We start from the raw sequence: 19,082 nt of genomic DNA, 5'->3' as shown, positions 1-19,082 counted from the left end.
ATAGTTAATAACATGCATATTATAGGCAAATTGTTTTATTTAAAAAGATAAGGTGCGATGATCTAAAGAAGAATAATGAAATATATTCATGGTGCTGAGACTCAAGGTCACAGGCTGATTCCTAGAGAAGCTTCCACATAATTTGAAGCAAATAGACAAAGGTCAGGATAAAGCACCTTTTGTTGTAATGGTAATATTATGACATTCTTTCAATAATAATTGAACACAGTTGCATCTCTCAGAACAATACTTGTGTAACCTGTGTTAGGTTTTGAAGAAAACAAGGAAAAAAGAAGAACACCAGTGTTGAAACATTTTAATAAACTTAATTAAAAAAAGTGAAGAATGCTTAGAGGGAACTGAAACTAGACAGCTTAAAGAGTGTAGGGTCTAGCCTGGTATCTGCTAGTGACCCCTAATAGTATATAGTAACAGGGATGGGTCAGGAGGTTCAACCAAAAGTGAAAGATGGGAAAGACAGAGGAAAAAATAGAAAACGAAAGGAGGCAATTGTGCCAATCGGAAAAGGGAAAGCTCCAGCAAAACACTGAAGCAGAAAAAGGAAAAGCTCCAGCAAAACGCTGAAGCTAAGAGAGAGAAAAAAAGATAGGAAAAGGAAAATGACAGTCAAGGCAACCTGAAAGAGAAAGTCCCAAAAATGCTGAAATGAAAGGGAGGAAAAAAAAAATATTCAGGGGGACGAAAAATACGCATTGGTCACACAAAAGTTCATTTTCAGAGAGGAAATGTATAAAACTAAACATAGGGAAAAATGACAAGTTGGTTGACTGTCTAGGTGAGTGCAAGAAGGCAAAAGAAGTGTTATACTGAAGTTGCAAGGAGAACAGAGGGAAAAAAGACACACAGGTTTGATGAACGGAGTGTACCAATGGGTCGAAGATGCAGGAGGTTTGAAGCTGCAGGTTTAACAAATGCTGAGGTTTGGTGTTTTCTGACAGTTTAGGATGCAGAGTTTGAAGGAGCTACAAGTGGTGAAATGAGTGATGAGTAAACCGAATTGAAGCAAGGCCTGCAGGTGAGAAGTTACTTCAAAATAAGGTCTGCCTATTCTTTTCTTTTTTTGTTATTTGACTTGCGGTAACATGACCCTGTAGTTCGGATGTAGCAGGTTGGCTGATGGATGGATGGATGGACTTGAGGTAAAACCTCAAGGGAAGTAGCCAGTTCTGTTTTCATTTTAATCAGCTACCACACTCACAAGCTATGGTGTAGGGCCTCCAGCAGAAAGTGTGTAATCAGTATGAACCTATTGGTTATGAGCTCACTGGTGTTATTTAACTCTTTTAGGACTGATGTCAACTTTTGTCAAAAGGAAGAGTTGACAATAGTAATCAACTGTAAACTGTGACAAGACCAACCGTTACATTGGACTCTCATTGCTAGAAAGAAAGTTAGATTTGACCGAGATTCCCTGCGCTGACGTGAGTAGCAAGGCGCACACAATGGCAAAAATGGCACTGACATCTGGCAAGAAATCAAAGCAAATGTGAAAAGCAAAATACTCCGTGGACAACATCTTGTCTATTAACTCTGAACTGGACTATGACTTGTCGGACTCCGATTTTGATGCCAATGATCGAAAATGAATGTGAGGTTTCAGCTTCAGCTGATCGGTCCACAGCTAGCCGTGGTACTGACAATGTTCACCAGGGTGGACTGCCACTTAACAATGATATGAGATAGAAACCAGATTGTAATGCACTGGGACCGTGACTGCTGCTGCTGCTGTCCCAGCCATGTGAAGACAGCCTGGCAGCAAGCCTGAGACTCATTCTTGGCAAACTGCCAGCCACAGCATGCAGCAACAGACTTTTACGTTGGTTTCTGTGTGAAACCATCCATCCATCCATCCATCCATTTTCCAACCCGCTGAATCCGAACACAGGGTCACGGGGGTCTGCTGGAGCCAATCCCAGCCAACACAGGGCACAAGGCAGGGAACCAATCCTGGGCAGGGTGCCAACCCACCGCAGGACACACACAAACACACCCACACACCAAGCACACACTAGGGCCAATTTAGAATCGCCAATCCACCTAACCTGCATGTCTTTGGACTGTGGGAGGAAACCGGAGCGCCCGGAGGAAACCCACGCAGACACAGGGAGAACATGCAAACTCCACGCAGGGAGGACCCGGGAAGCGAACCCGGGTCCCCAGATCTCCCAACTGCGAGGCAGCAGCGCTACCCACTGTGCCACTGTGCCGCCCTGAAACCATCCATTTTTGGAAAAAATATTCGGCCCTCAAAGAGTTAAAGTGGGATGTTGTATATTGCTGTAAATATTTTGTTGCTTATGGGTTTTATTAAATTCTAGATATAAATGTATGCTTCCAACATTTGGAAATCTATTGAAGTTATTGTGAGCATTTAAGTAAAGATAATTAAATTTTCTTATACTTTGAGTAAATTGTTATGGTATTGGGAAACAAGTGATCAACTACCATAAAGTATGGGAGAATGGGAAAGCGAACGATAATAGCAAATGTCAATGTGAATAATAGAGGTAGAAACACAATAATCAAGAACTCTACCTGCCCACTGTATATCCTCACAGGTGGCGCAGTGGTAGTGCTGCTGCTTTGCAGTAAGGAGACTGTGGAAGATTGTGGGTTCGCTTCCCGGTTCCTCCCTGTGTGGATAGCGCTTTGAGTACTGAGAAAAGCGCTATATAAATGTAATGAATTATTATTATTATTACTGTATATCAAAAAAAAAGAGTGCAGGGGTTACACTTATTTATTTAAATCTTGTGAGCCTAAGAGACCAAGATGAAATGTTATAAAAGGATTTTCTCCAAGATGTTCCATCCACAAAATACAAAGAAATACACACTACATAAATACTAACTAATAAAAATAGCAATATTAATACAAATTACATAAAAACAATTGAAAAATGACGAAAATAACATTGAAAAGAACAGAAACATAACACTCTGCTTAACATCATTACTCTTAGCTGCAGTACATATAATATCTTTCATACCTTGTTTTTAACAGAGAAAGATATAGTTTTACTCCAGTATTTACAAATTATTGTTTAGTTCTGTGGTTTTTCGTTTTTGGTGTTTTATTATTTTTCTGTATTTCTCATTCTATTTGTAATGTTATTTTTTAACTGTCTTACTAGGACTTAATAATTAACATGTATTGCAATTTGCAGCAGCTGTTGTTGTGACAAACTATCTGTTTCTCAGAGGAGAGGGACTCAGAAGTGTTTAATCTTAAACATGTTTGGGGAATCATGATGAATGTGGTGGAAAAAGAGAGGATGTTACTTAGTGTCCCTTTTATGCCCATATTGCTATTTCGAAACTGAACATATTTAGCGTCCCAAGGAGCAGAAATTCTGATTTACAAAGCAGTCACCTTTGCAGCTACTGATATAATATAATAAAATCCAAAAGTGGCAGCAGAGCTATAAAAACCAAAATAATACAGGAGAATATACAGTACATGTAAAGAACTTTGACAGTAAACAATTAATAAATACGTTTTTGGCTTGATTAACCCGGTGAGCTCTCATAAGCTGATAAAGGCAAACTATTTTAATATTTTACTGAAGTTGTGTATTAATTTTCAGAGATAGGTCACTAATGGCTAAATTAGTTCACTTTTCATCAAATGTCTCAGAACAGTTTAGATATCCAGGAATTACAATCAAAAACAAATTTAAAGATATATTCAAATTTTATAATTGCAATGTGAAAGAAAGCATCAAACATGATTGTTAATTAACAATTGGCTCTGGTTAGATGGGAGAAATAATACTGTCAGACAGTCATTTTCTAACCCACTTAATCCTGAACAGGGTCTCGGGGGGTCTGCTGGAGCCTATCCCAGCTAGCATAGGGCGCAAAGTGGGAACAAACCCTGGACAGGGCACCAGTCTGCCCCAGGGCAAACACACACACACATACACCCAATAGGGCCAGTTTAGGATCACCAATTCATCTAACCTGCATGTGTTTGGACTGCAGGTGGGAACGGGAGCATAGACACCATGCAGACACGATATGAACCCTGGTCTACTTACTATGAGGCAGCAACTCTACCACTGCAACACCCTGCCACCCAGAAATAATACTGTCAAAATGAATATCCTTCCCAAGCTCTTATTTTGCTGTCAGAGTATCCCTACATAAATAAGAAAATGTTTTTTCAAAAATGTATAATTTGGAAGGAATTGAAAGGTAATGGAACTGCACCTGTTTGATAGCTTTGGAAAGGAAATTTTGTTCAAACTTTTCTAAATATGTTTCCTTTATGCTCCTGTCATCAATAACTATGAGTCTGGTTAAACATCACATTCTGCTTAAAATGCAGAATCAGTGAAGAAATCACTTTAAGGCAGAAATGCTGTTTTCTGCTGCTCCAATGCATGGCAATCATATATTTCAGGCTTCTTTAACCTACACACTATTTAAGTCAAAGTGGTCAAGACCGTAGGTATTCCAACCTTTATAGCACTTTGTGCTGACAACGAGTTTGCATCGTTTTATTAGCTACAGATCTAATATACACTTCCAGCAACACACTGTTTTTATTTAAAATACATTTATTTGCAATGTATAAACTCTTCCCTAATATCCCATTAATATCTAAGCTTGAATGTATTTTATCTAGTAATGATGAAGATATTGATAGTCTTTCCACTCTTAATCAGCTAATTTCCCACAAAGAAAAAAAATCTGTCCCTATATTTCAATTGTATCACCCAGGAAACAGTTAAAAAAAACTTAAGCTTCTAACCAATCACTGCTTCTCTAAGACAGCTGCCATTTAATAGGGTGGTCTTGCTTATAACTCTCCCCCCGAGCACATGGATGAGAATCCAAGTTCAAGTGGAATGGCAAGCAATCATGGAGTGTGTGCATCTCCGGAAAAGTAAAACAGAAAAACATTTTAAATCAGACAGTGAATAACAAAAATAGTATAATTAACACACCAGAAAGAATGTTTACAAAATTGTTGTTTTTCCCACCAAATAATTGTTTTTGTCTTAGCATATTTCCCCAACAAACATGAGATTTATTTTTTTTCAAATGAAACTCTAGATTGTTAATGTTGAGTTTTACATTTTACTTTTATTATCTTCCTAAATGAAAGGTTTTTTTTGATGAAACGTTCTACTTAAATATTAAAGTTTTCTTTCTCTACACAGTGGGTTTTTTCTTTAAAACTTCTAAACATGTTTTCTTTCTCTGATTAAAGGCTTTAGCTCTGCTGAAAGCCATTTTTACTGGCCTGAACCCTTGTCTTCCTCTACATTCATAAAGCAAATTTCAGCGTTCGGCTTACTTTAAATAAAAAATATCACCTGTAATGAAAAACACATTACTCACCACACCAAATGATGCCATCTGTAGTGGTAGTAGTATTAATGTTTTCTCGTGTATAGAATACAATGAAATTCTTAGTTGCATATCCAACCAACTGGCAATATGTCACCACTCTTAGACACCAAACTAAAAAAATGCATTATAAAACATAATATGTAAATTAAATTAACATTCTATGCAAGTAATGGGTTACTAAATTTAACAGTACGTGTTAAAACATGCTTGTCATTTTCAGGAAGGACAGTCACTGTTGCATTTAAATGAAAAGTAAGCAGTAATCACTGTTCAGGGGTATCAACCCCAAAGTTAGAAAGGTCCAACCATTTTAAACACCATGTGAAGCTGAGGGGTAACTATCATGATATCACAAGCAAAAACAAAACCAAAATTAAAGAAAACAAGACAGTATACAAGTGCAAATAAAATACCCATATCCTGACATTCCACTGTATTTATCAATCAAACACCATAATATTCCTTCAGTTGTGTCATTCAGTAATTGATTCTACTAGGTAAATATTTGGACAAGTAATAACTAGTTGTTCATATGCTAACAAAAACTAACAGTCATAATAGTTGGTGGAACTTTGGGAAACAACAGCTCAGTGAGCCTAAATTCTGGTTTTCCTGAAACTATTCATAATTTAGGTTTTTGTACACAAATGTAGACAATGTTCTTTTGCACTGTGCAGGAAAATGATCCTAAATTCTAAAATTGCAAAATAAAGCAAAGCATTATAAGATGCCTAACACTAACCAAGGCAAAATACACCATGACTGAGCACTGAAAGATGGAGATGCACTGCTTAAATATGTACAGCCCCATCATCATGTGACTTTCTGATAAATAAGCAAGCCACAAAGCATAGGGTAGGTTTGTCACATGAAATGAGCCTAAGAAGCGAAGAAGGCAACAGCCAGTAGTAAGACCTGCTTAGAACATATCACTGTCTAATTTTATTCTTGTGACTCTATGGTGGCAGTGTGCTGTAAAATTGATTTGACAAAGCAGATACAAATAAAAGATAATGCATATGTACAACATAATGGCAATGGTAATGATCATCCTTCAGCATCCTCCAATTAAGCCAAATTAAGATGCAGGAAACTTAAAGCAATGGGACCATTCTGTAATGCTGAATAGCTTGTGGCAGTCCAGGTCTTTCAAATGTTTTCCTCTGGCCAGCACAAGGAGAAACATAGATTTAGCTGTGATTATTACATGGTGAGTAGATATGTAAGTATTCCCACAAGTTGACTTTCTTTATGGAAAGTTGGTGAAACTAATGCAGCCTATTCTCTTTTCTCAATGATGTAAAAGATTATGGAAACACACCCTGATTGAGGTAGGACTTAGCCGTTTACCAAAAGGAAAGTGAAGGGTTTAAATATGGAATAGAATGGGTAGTATGAATTCATTAAGGATTTGTTTTTAAGTCTGGGAGAGAAGAGTGAATGCAGAGAAGACGGATGGTGTCCCATCCCATGTCATCTTATGAGGGCTGGCATTCTCATTGTCACGCTAGAGGGTTTGTAAAGGAGACAGAAAGAGAGATGGATTGTAAATGTAATGTTTTCATGCCATACTGCCATGTTAGAGCGCTGAAAGTGGTGGTGTCAGGGAACTTCAGCTTGGCCATTGATGTATAAAGTTGCAAATGTTCTTTTGTATTGCTTGAAATTCACATCAGATTCTTGTGTTTTAATTTGTATTTAATTTATAGTATATTGTTCTATATTATCATATTGTTAAATATCATATCAGATGTACATAAGGATGACACACTGGGCTGCTGTCTCATGAATTCAGGGTCGTGGGTTGGAATTTCTTATCCAGATATAGTCTGTGTGTTTTTTGCACATTGTCCCAGTTTTCTGTGTGGATATCCCTCCTAGTATTCTAATTTTCCTCTCACATTCCCAGAGTATGTGCCACCCAGGTTAGTTGATGTCTCAGAATTGGCTCATTGTGACTATAAATATATGCATAATTGTGCACAACATACAAAACTGTCCCTGCTGGTTTCCAGTACTGATTTATCAATCCCAACATGAAGAAAAAAATGATAGGATTACAGACTGCTTTAGATCTGTACACTAAGACAGTCATTACCTGTTTTTGTGTTTTCACCTACGTTAACTGAACAAACATAGTCTCACAAGGCGCAGTGCTTCGCCTGTCAATTTGCTTTGCGATCATGGATATACAGTGCTTATTAAAAGTATTCCATTTTTAGAAGTTTTCATATTTTATTGTCACAGTGATTTTTTGGCTAAATGACATCAATCAACAGACAAGACTCTTTAATATAAAAATGAAAACAGATCTAAGCAAAGTGTTATAAATTAATTACAACTATAAAACACAAAGTAATTGATCACATAAGTATTCACCCCCATAATTTGACACACACAAATTATCACTGGTGAAGCCAATTACTTTTAAAACCCCATAGTTAGTTCAATGGACATAATCTGTCTGTAGTCAAAGAATTTCATATGATTGTAGTTTAAATACACCAGTATGTGGAAGGTCCAACTTGTGGTGAGTCAGTATAATGGCCTGACCTATACAATGAAGACAAAAAAACGTCCAAGCAACTGAGTGAATAGGTGATTGAAAAGCAAGTCAGGGGATGGAGATAAGAAAATTAATATATCACTGAATATCCCTTGAAATCCAGTTAAATCATTCTCTATGAAATGGAAAGAATATGGCATAGCTGGAAATCTGTCAAAAGCAGGCCGTCCACCAAAACTAAGTGAAGACCAGTGAGAGAGGCCACCAAGAGACCTATGGTAACTCTTTAGGAGTTACAAGCTTGACTGAGGTTAGAGAGGTTGTGCATTCAACAATGCAGTGGCAAAGAGAAAGCCACTGTTACATATTACATCATAGATAGAATTTACCAGAAGGCATATGAGAGACTCTAGTCAGCTGGATGAAGGTTTATAGTCTGATGGAGCCATAATTAAGCCATTTGGTCATCACATAAACCACCATATTTGGCGAGAGCTAAACACTGCACATTATCAAAAACCCACCATCCTCACTGTTAAACATGCTGCTGGCAGCATCACGCTGTGGTGCTGCTTCTCTGCCAGGAAGGCTTGTGAGAGTACAGGTTAATATGAATGCAGCAAAATACAACTAAAACCTGGAGGAGAACCTACACTTCAGAGAAGGTTTGTTTTCCAGCAAGACAATGACCCCAAGCAGAAAGCTGAAACATCATAAAAATGAATTAATGACAACAATTTTAATGTCTGCATTGGGCAAGTAAGAATCCAAATCTCAATCCAATTAAGAATTGGACTTGAAAACAGAGCCTAAGTAGTTTTGCAGAGAAGAGTAGGGGAAAATTGCTGTGTCCTGATGTACAAAGCTGAGAGAGAAAGACCTGTCCACAAAGAATCAGTTATTTTGTGTTTTATATTTGTAATTAATTTAGACCACTTTGTTTTCACTTTGACAATATAGAGTCTGTTTTTTTCTGTTGATCAGTATAAAACAAAATAAATTCACTGTGCTTTAATGTTGCATAAGAATTAAATGTGAAAACTTCCAAGGGGTGAATACCTTTTATAGGCACTGTATTCTTTAAAAGGAAAAACTGAAAATGTTTCCCAGTAGACAGTGTATACAGTAGACAGTGTATAGTACCATATACCACAATAACCAGATTGGATAATGTGAAGGGCCAAAAGAAGCACACATGGAGAAATATTAAAAGTGGAAAATTTACCAGGGAAAAGATAATGATTTGCATGGATTAAGCAGAATACCACGTGATCTGATTAAATAAAGAGTTTATAGATAAGTGCTGAGAGTGGAGTTCACATTTAAAGTAAGAAGACAGAAAAGCAAATAAACATTATAAACCACTACAAAAACAATAAGGACCCAAATCTTCATGGCTCCCTGAAACAACTCATCTATGCTGAATACTCACTTCTACCTTCTGACAGATGGTGTACCGCTTATGCCGGGAAATTCTGTGATATGTTGAGTGGTTTGGAACTCACTGGCTTGGCTCCTCTTAAAACCAGCTGCTGTAATCCAGAGATATAAATAAAGAATGAAGTTGCTTCTCTGGCAGAAAGCCATATTTTGGATTTAACTTGTTTCAATATGCATTCACTCTAAATTGTTATGCCATTAAAGATTCTGAAATAGTAGTAAATTAGTATGCTGAACATCATCAGCACACTGACAATATTTCTGTACTGCAACACTCAATGGCAATATACATTTTATGAAATTCTGAAGCTGTTTGTTTGACATTTTTTGGATACTTTTTTAAATGTTGGGACAGTTGCATCTTTTTATTTACTATTAGTATGGTCTTCACCAAAATGTTTGCATTTGAAGTCTACAGCAGAAAGTTTTAGTAACATCAGTAAGGTGTCCAGTCTTTTGTATTTTGAAGCATACACTAGATCGGTTAATGGACTAAAGGTATCAGTAGCATCTCCAGTGATACTAAATTTAGAATATAATGTAAACAACTGGTACAGTTGTGCACCACCCCATAAAGCATAACTTGTCTTGTACAGAATGTGCAGCACATTTCATGATGAACATAAAGAGTTCTAATTTTTGTAAAAGTACCAGCTGCTTTCATATATACATTGTATCCATTTTCTATTTCATGGTTATAGGGAGCTGGGCCTTCATCTCCTACAAAGAATCCCAGGCATGAGATACTCACACCCACTATCATTCACACCGATTAAGAGTTGTCAAACATGGGAGTTGGTCTCGTCCATTATAGGAGATGGATGTCTGAAGCAGAGCTCCACTAGCAGCAGCTTTATTTTCCCACGTAGTTCATATTATTTAGAGGTATCCTGTATTTAACCCGATCAAGGAACTTCCACTACAATATACAAGCATGAGTAATAAGAAGAAAAGTCAGAAAGAACCGGAAAAGAAACTTAAAGCTGCATCAAAGTCTGGACAGACATCCGGCCCGAGTGCAAGGTATGGCCTCTCGGGAGACTGACCTGGAACAGGCAGACGAATGCGCAGATTTCCTGGGACCCCACTCCATTGTATCGTCTCCAGTTGAGAGTGAAAATGGGAGCGAAGGTGCAAGTGATACAGGTTGCGATGGAGCGCCGATTTCTGAGGATCATTCGAGACTAGAAAAGGCCCTGCAGGATATGCTCTCATCTACTCATCGCGAGCCCGCAGCACCTGCTGTAACAGGAGCTGCATTTCCACTTGTGGAGCACGAAATCCGAAACAAACTGTCCAAACTGAAAACTGAACTGAAAGAGATGATCGCTACACTGGCCACTGCCATGGCTACGGCCATAAATGAGCTTAAGAAGGATAACAAGAATGAGCTTAAGAATGATCTTAAGAAGTCTAACATTGAGCTTAAGAAGGATAACAAAGACCAGGAAACGCATCTATTTCAACGTGTTGATGTGAACTTTAAAAGCATGTTGGAGAAATTAGAGGAACACATTGAAGAAAATAGATCCAAACTGAAAATGCTTGCCGACCAGATTAATGACGTTACAGATCAGCTGGATGACATTAAGCAGGCATTCACGGCTTAAGCTGAAACAGCGGAACAATTGGCGTCTAATGCCGATGAAAAAGCTACAGTTGCGAATTCCGAATGCAAAAAACTCGGAGACAGACTTGCGGCCCTGGAAGATGGGTGCAGAAGAAACAATATAAGAATTGAGGGTATACTGAGAAACGAGAAAGCTCAAACCCAGTGAAATTTGCAGTAGAATTACTCTCTAAAATAATTGGAGATGATTTTAAACTCGACATTGAGATAGCAGCCGCTTATCGCACATACAGATCAAGCACCTTTAAACCTAGGTCTTTTATTGTCCGCTTCGAGCGATTATGATGCAAGCTTGATGTAATGGCACTTCTGAGACACAAGCAAGAGATTATATTTGAAAATAATCTTATTCGTATTTTCCCCAACTTCTCACCATTAACAGCTGCAAAACGCGCAGCCTACTTTAACATTAAAAGGTTGCTACAGAAAGCTGATATCAAATACAGCCTCTTGTATCCCGCCAAACTGAAAGTGGAAGTTCAAGACCAATATTATGTATTTCCAAGCAAGGAGGAAGCTGAAAAGGAACTAAAGAAGCTGTTTCCGACACTTTTTTGAAAGTTAATAAGGAGCTGTATTCTGTCAAGACATGGGAAGGACCTATCATCTGCTGTCAGATCCATTTTTAAAGAGACTGGTATTACAATTATACATCCTTTTCTTTACTTGGACATTATATGTTTACAGTATGTCTTAATTACAGTTATAGACGTGAGTGTGGAAGTGTGGAAGTAATTAAAATAGGGTTGGTTTTTTTTTTTGTTTTTTTTTACTACCTTAAAGTAGACTGTTTAAGATCACACTCTTGTTTTATTGCTATTTATACTATTTATACTATTACATTATACTATTACATTAGGATTTACTATGTTTATCCAAGACTACTTTTTAAAATCATTCCCAGGGTTCTTTCTTTTATTATCTTAATATCTTAAAATTGCTGAAGATTATTTTAAGCTTAAAGACTGTTAATGATTATATTTTCGGCAAGTAGTATTTAGAATTCAGCTGCCATAGATATCTCTTTGTTTTAATTCTCTAACGCCGCTGCGGGGTGGGGTTTGTTTTGTTTTGGATGTGCTCTGTCTTTTTGTATGTCAGAGGACATCGCGAAGTGGGATCAAGCCTCAAGTGGGGAGGCAAAATGGTGGGATGGGGAGATAAAGGGGGGAGAGAAGGGGAGCAGGCTATATCTAATCTATTCTTCTAATCCTTATAACTATAAATATCAATGCAGCAATAGGCTAAAATGCAATAACTCATGGGGAATTTTGAAATTAAGATTAAAACTGCCTCACTACCAGTTAAGACTATAAAATGACATTAAAAACTCTGAATCAATGTCTCCATGATGGAACAGTTAACTTTGTGAGCTGGAATGTTAAAGGCCTGAATCACGAATTAAAGAGAAAGAAAATATGCTCTCACCTAACAGGCTTAAACACTAAAATAGTATTTTTACAGGAGACCCACTTATTAAGCAAGGATCAGTTCAGACTACAAAAAGACTGGACTGGCCAAATGTTCCATTCTAGCTTTATAAAGAAAACTAGAGGGGTGGGAATTCTCATACACAGAACAGTTCCATTTGTAGCATCAGATGTAGTATCGGACCCTGAAGGGAGATATGTGATGGTCATGGGCAACTTACTTAATAGTAAAATGATTTTGATAAATGTTTATGCACCCAATGTCGATGATAAGGAATTCATGCAAAATCTATTTGCATCCATTCCCAATGTGAACACTCATAAAATTATAATGGCTGGGGACTTTAATTGTGTTTTAAATCCACTCTTAGATAGGACTCCTGTGACAGGGGGGACGACATCTAACACTGCAAAGACAATTACACAGTTTTTAAATGACTACAACTTATCAGACCCCTGGAGGTTTCTTAACCCAAACTCAAGAACATATTCGTTCTACTCACCAGTGCATTATAGCTACTCAAGAATTGATTATTTTTTTATAGATAATAATTTCCTGCCTACAATTAAATCGTGCAAATATGACACAATTGATATCTCCGACCATGCCCCTCTAGTCTTGGAGCTAAAATCATTAAGCCCCTCATACTCACCTCGCAGATGGCGTCTTAACCCTCTTCTATTGGCAGACGAGAACTGCACAGAATTTATATCCAAACAAATCAGCTTCTTCCTAGAGACAAACACGCCCACAGAGGTTTCTGCAGGAACACTCTGGGAAACCCTAAAGGCCTTCTTAAGAGGACAGATTATTTCATATCTTTCCCACAGAAATAAATTAGAAACCAAGAAAGTGTCAGAGCTAAGAAGCGAAATTACTAGAATAGATGAAGAACAAGCCAGGCGTCCAAGTGAAGTTCTTCACAGGAAAAGGCAGGCCCTGCATACAGAACTTAACATCTTAACAACTAAAGAAACTGAACAACTTATTTATAAGTCAAGACATCATTACTATGAACACGGAGAAAAAGCTAATAAGCTTTTAGCTTAACAAATTCACAAACAAGAAGTTCGCAATGCAATACCAGTAATCACCAACACGAATGGAGAACAAATTATTGACCATAAAAATATAATGCACGCATTTAGAGATTATTATAAATCCTTATATTCTACTGAGTTCAAAGAAGACAACACACAATCTAATGCATTTCTGGATACATTACAGACACCACAAATAGATGCTTTAAGTGCTGAGGAACTGGATAAACCTCTGACGCTAACAGAATTACTAGATGCTATAAAGTCACTTCAAAGTGGGAAATCAGCAGGCCCTGATGGTTACCCCATAGAATTTTATAAGAAATTCTCCACTCAGCTAGCTCCCCTCTTATTGGCAACATTTACAGAAGCTAGAGACAACCAAATACTACCTCAAACATTTCGCTAAGCATTAATCACCGTTTTTCCTAAACAAATTAAGGACTTGTTACAATGTGCATCATACAGACCAATTTCACTCCTGAATAATGATGTTAAGATACTCTCAAAAATTCTAGCTAGGAGGATGGAGAAAGTGCTGCCCTCGGTAATATCACAGGATCAAACTGGATTTATTAATGGCCGACACCTATCTTCCAATCTCCGACTCTTGTTTAATGTTATATATTCACCAGCAAAATCAAGAGTGGTCAAACATAAATACATTATGGGCATGTGGAACATAGCCAAAATTCCCATTGTGAAAAAAACCCATGTGATCCTTGAGGAACATATAACAGGTACTGACCCAATTGAAACAGCACATCGTAGCAGCACATAGTGGTTTGACCTCAAAGGGGATACCTTAATTTTCTATAATATTGATTGTATTTTATCACCAAGCCACCCCACCAAAACCTTGTTCTTTGAGGTTTATGTGTATATTCCGTATTCAACAGTCTAATTCAGCTTGAATTTATATGTATTAAATTGCAAAACGAGGAGTAAGAAGAAGCTGACAGAATAGGGAGTACTGCAAAAAACCCAAGGAGGTCACTTGCTAATTATGTCTTCTTTGAGTTTTGCCCAACCTTTCTTCGTCCACTTCTCATATCATTTTCTGTACAGCTTGCCACCTTGTCTCTTTTCCCTATGCAGGGCAACAGCCCTTTTTCAGTCGCCAGCAGCTCCATTTCTCTGTGACAATTACAGCCTCAGCTTGTACAGTCAGCGTATGCTCCCAACCTCCTCCTCCTCCTCCTTCTACAATGGTGCTCTTCTCCTCGCAGCGTTCATTTTCATGAGCTGCGTCAGACAACTTTAATAATAAATAATAATAATTCATTACATTTATATAGCACTTTTCTCAGTACTCAAAGCGCTATCCACACAAGGAGGAACCGGGAAGTGAACCCACAATCTTCCACAGTCTCCTTACTGCAAAGCAGCAGCACTACCACTGCGCCATTATATATATTATGTGTTATATATATATGTGTTGTGGCACATGGCTGGGGGTAGTACCCAGCCGGGACGCCCAACAGGACCAGAAGAGGGCTCACGCCCTGGTTGCTTTGGGGGCCATGGGTGCGGAGCTTTGAAGCTTAACCCTGTAGGGGCCCGTGGTCACCGCCAGGGGGCACCCGGATGCCTTGGCAGCCCTGGACCTCAGCACTTCCGCCACACCAGGAAGTGCTGGGGGGAAGAGGAGCAGGGACACTCAAGAGTGCTTCCGGGGATGCAGCCGGCACTTCCGTCACACTGGGGCGTGTCAGTGGAAGATTGCCGGGACACACCTGGAGCACATCCGGGGACCTATAAAAGGGGCTGCCTCCCTTCATTCAAGGCTGGAGTCAGGTGGAAGAGGACGAGGTATGGAAGGAGATAGAAGGAGGCGGTCTGAAGGAAAGGCATTTGTTGAGGGCCTGGACTGTGGTGATTGGTGCTGCGGCACTGGGTTTTGTGCATGTTCATACTTGTAAATATTGTAAATAAACGTGTGCTGGGTGACAAAATGATGTCCGTCTGTCTGTGTCCGGGCTGCTTCCCACAGTGGCATAGCCGGCAGGATGCTCCGCCTGGTTCAAGGCGGGGGCCTGCATTAACAAAGAAGTCTGTGGACGGCCCGGCGCAGCAGCGGAACCCACACACGTGCCGCAGGAGCGGCACACGCACAACCCCACGGGAGCGATTCACCGAAGGGACTGCTACAGGTCCGCAGAAGGGTCATGTTCACCTGGTGTGGGACAACAACAGGCGGTGCAGGAGTGCAGCGAGCTCCTACGAGCGTGCCATCATTGGAGGCGCCCGGGACGGCATGTCGCCTACGGAGGCCACACCAAGGACACCTCCTCGGACAGACGGGACCCGGGAGGTAAGTTTCCTGCTTGCCGGCGACCGGCCCTACGGTGTCACGTGTGTTTTGTGTGTTGCAGGCAGGGGCTGCCTGGATCCTTGTCAGTGGCAGGCGCATGTCGGTCCACGGTGCTTTAGTGATGCGGCGGCAGCTGGGAGAGCTGCTGAAAGGGAGACGCTGCAACTCCAAGAGCCAGCATGCCGCCCCACCAGGGGGAAAAGAGCCAAAATGGCCGCGAACCGGAAGTCCCTCCCTGTGACAGACACGCGATTGGATGCTGTGTCTTGCGGGCTGAGTGGATGGAGGCGGGACGAAGGAATGTCCATCACGTGCCAGGGAGAGACCTGATTGGGCTGGCGAGAGAGGCCCACAGGAAGCAGTCGACGTGTTGCTGACAGACAGGTAAGCCCACCGCCGGCTAACTTCCTGACTTTGCCTGGGGCCCTGCGTGAACTGGAGGAGTGCCTTCAGCCTCTATCACAGGTGCCCTCTGGGCAGAATTGCTGGAACTGGAGAGGAAGGCGGTTGCGTCGGTGGAGCTGCGGCAGGACAGCGCAGTGCCGGAGTCTTCAGCCAGAGGGGGACAGCGGGGACGGTGAATACAGCCGACCCCGTAAAACATAGAGGTGAGCCCACCAAAAAGGCCCATGATTCGAGTGATCGGAACCGAGTAGGGGGTTCTCCAACACTGGATGCGGCGCTAAGAGCTGTGCGCGAGATGATGGGAGAAAGATCAAGAGGGCTGGCAGGACGGGGGCTGATGAGTGCCATGGGTCCTAGCGCCCTACGCCCCGAGCCCGCAATGGTCTCATGTCGGTCTATAGGGACGCAGACGGGGTTGAATCTGTGTGTTTGCCATGCGCAGACCCAGACTGTCAGGGCGTCCAAGAGAAAGAGGAGGAATTGAAGGAAGAGAGCCGGTTCCTTCGATAGGAAGATACATGATGCTGGGTGCTCACGTCCAGAGAAGGGCCGCCCTCTGCGGAGGCAGAGAGAAACCCCACAGCAGGCTGAGGTGACAGGGCCACGTGCGGTCTCGTCCGTTGTCCCAACATGGGGGGCACAGAGGTCTCAAAAGGGGGGCCAAGGTGGCAAGCACCGGGGGTCCGGTCAGAGGGGGGAGCGTTGCCCTACAATGAGAGAATGGGATGCCGATTGGCGGCGTCAGAGCAGCGTCTCCACCCCTTGTTCTGGTTTATATTTTGCAGGACCGGGCCCTGGAGTGGAGCATGTTGGCTTCCCACTGTGGAAGACCTGCCCTCGCGGGATGGGCCGCTGGCCCTTAGGGGTCTCAGCTTGTGGTGGGGTACTGTGGCACGCGGCTGGGGGTGGTACCCAGCCAGGACGAGATGGATGAGACCTCACCAGAAATGCTGAAAGCACTTTATTTTGTAGGAGTGTTTTTTTGTTAACATGCCTCTTCAATCTTCTATGAAAAGTGGAAACAGTTCCTTGGAATTGGCACAGTGAAATGTGGCCCATGTTTTTAAAGTGTGTATGTGGATTGCCAAACATTATTAAGGGATCACATTCTGCAGTCTCACTAGGAAAGCCTAGCTCTCGGTACCAGAACAGAGACTTCATCTGATAATTGAACCTATGTTCCAGGAGGTCAATGTAGATTCTGTCCTTGGTGTGGAAGAGTGGACAAACATTTGCCTTTGAAAGCCATATACAAGTAATTATAACACAAAAAGCAAAGATAAAGAACAAGCAAGGGAGCAAAAGTAAATTATAAAAAAAAAAAATTAAAAAGGCTAATAAACAAAAATTCTTAGTCTTAATACATCTTAGCACACTGACTCTTGTGACTGCTTATTCATGGACCTCTTTCATTTTTTCCTGTCTCACTCATCCATTTTACAACCATGTTATCTAATTTCAGGATTGCAGAGAGATGGTAAAATCCGATCCACAATGTGAACCACTACTGTATGGACAACCTCTCTTCTTCACTGCTTTTTCTTAATCTCACCCTTGCCTTCAACACTGTTGACAACAATGTTCCCCTGAAATGGCTGAAAAGCTGAGCTATAAATTCTGTAGGAAAAGGATACTTACAGTGTTATTGTTCTGAATTACATAGAAGAAAGGTAGGACTGATAACCAGAATACCAGGGGTGTGGAAATGAAGTCAAAAATTTTAATTTTAAAACATGTCACAAGTCAAGAATTCTGAAAATGAAAATGAAACTGAGAAACCTAACCAGAATGCTAAAAAGAAGTTGAAGTTCAAAATCTTAAGCCAGAAATTTGTAAATCTAAAGATCTCCTAGAATTACGTATTTATACACTGAGAAAATTTGTTTTTTATCCACAACAACATTTCTCAACCTATGGGCCATAGCAGCATTGCAGGTGAGCCACTGCCAACCCTGGACAAAACCTTACCCCATCCTCACCGTTCTGACGATCGCAATCAATTCACAGCAGCAGCATTTCAGGTGGACTGCCGCCAAGCCCAGACAAAAACCCAACCAACGGTCCGATGATCGTGCTCAATTCAGAGTTGTGAGTGGATTGAAAATTGTGAGTGGATTGCAGCCAATTCCAGATGACCTCCCTAACACACGCTCTGATGATTGTGCTCAACTTACCAAGGAGAAAAAGCATTAATGATTACACTCGATTCACTGAGGGGGACCAACCCACTCCCCCGGCTCAGGTGATCATACTATGTGAAAAACTGGGTCATGAAACCACAAAGGTTGGGAAAAGTTGAATGGCAAGCTTGCATGATAGACACACCAAAACTTTAAATACTCGTGTAATGAGATTCATGAAGATCACATGACAGCAATGCCAAAATAAAACAGCTCTGGCCAATAAGAAAATAAGCAGTACTCAAGATGGTGACATGAAAGCATCAGAAAAATAATATCAAATCCTAACAAAATGAGGTTCAAACTAAGAAATGTGGGTATAACCCATACCAAATAAGAATAATATGTAAAACAACAACTATTACAGTTGTCTCATTTTTAGTTTCTAGTTATTATATATGAGGATATGTGCTAAAATGTCACTGCAAAAGGAAATTGCTTATTTCAATGTGAGATTTAAATAAATTAAAATTTAAATGATGAAGATCCATTCAATTTTTAGTTTGTTTTTTCAAATGTCACTGATTACTATAACACCTTTTTACAAGTTTTTCCTCATGAAAGTAAGAAAATCAAAGAGCTCTGACTGTTTTTTAGCCTAATGTCGCTCATCATTTTTCTTTTATATATTTTCCTACTATGTATTTTTTTCTGAATCAGTTTATTCCAGTACAGCAGCACTTGTGGTAGAGCAGCAATCAGCCATTGTAGGGCAAATTCATATACATCCCCACAGTTATTCTGGGAATCATTGC

Source organism: Erpetoichthys calabaricus, chromosome 2 (genome assembly GCF_900747795.2).
Source record: "Erpetoichthys calabaricus chromosome 2, fErpCal1.3, whole genome shotgun sequence".
NCBI lineage: Eukaryota > Metazoa > Chordata > Cladistia > Polypteriformes > Polypteridae > Erpetoichthys > Erpetoichthys calabaricus.
This window is presented reverse-complemented; position numbering follows the sequence as displayed.